The sequence below is a fragment of the Anneissia japonica genome, unplaced genomic scaffold (assembly GCF_011630105.1).
Source record: "Anneissia japonica isolate Jap-2015-1 unplaced genomic scaffold, ASM1163010v1 scaffold81988_len559_cov121, whole genome shotgun sequence".
In the NCBI taxonomy this organism is placed as follows: domain Eukaryota; kingdom Metazoa; phylum Echinodermata; class Crinoidea; order Comatulida; family Comatulidae; genus Anneissia; species Anneissia japonica.
The window spans coordinates 1-559 of NW_022747379.1; the positions used below are offsets into that span (position 1 = coordinate 1).

At 40.3% G+C, this 559-nt stretch overlaps 1 non-coding gene across 1 annotated transcript; it reads right to left on the reverse strand.

The window, feature by feature from the left end:
- Window positions 1-251: 251 nt before the first annotated feature.
- Window positions 252-370, reverse strand: LOC117120461. The gene has a single exon (XR_004447352.1). It is a non-coding gene; the product is annotated as a 5S ribosomal RNA (ribosomal RNA).
- Between the last annotated feature and the right edge of the window lie 189 nt (window positions 371-559).

Here is a 559-nt window from a genome sequence, read left to right on the forward strand (position 1 = left end):
GCATATGTTTTCATTACATTTGTTAAGACACCACCCGAACACTGTATTATAAGCCTACACCATACGCTTCTTGTGGCCCTACTGCTCAGTGCAAGGCCCAGGTCCTTTTTCTTTTAGTGAAAAGTTGACGATTATAACGTGCCAAAAAACCGTACATAATGAAACTGTTAAGAGAAAAAAGAAAGAAAAAGAAAAACATCTTTAACGAACAATAAGTAAACATCAATCGATTTAGGGGAGAAAATGTAAAAAGTCTACAGCACCAGATATTCCCAGGCGGTCACCCATCCAAGTACTAACCGGGCCCGACGTTGCTTAACTACGGTGATCGGACGAGAACCGGTGTTTTCAACGTAGTATGGCCGTAGACATGTGGATGATATTTCCACTCATAGTTAATCTCGGCATATAGCATAATTATCCAATCATGAAGCTCTATGATTGATGACGTTTCATATCAACGCAAGCTTGTCTAGCGGGGATTTCCTCTGACAATTCTGCTGCGCGAGTACATTTTTTACAAACACCGGTGTTGAACAATAAACCAACCATTTTACTA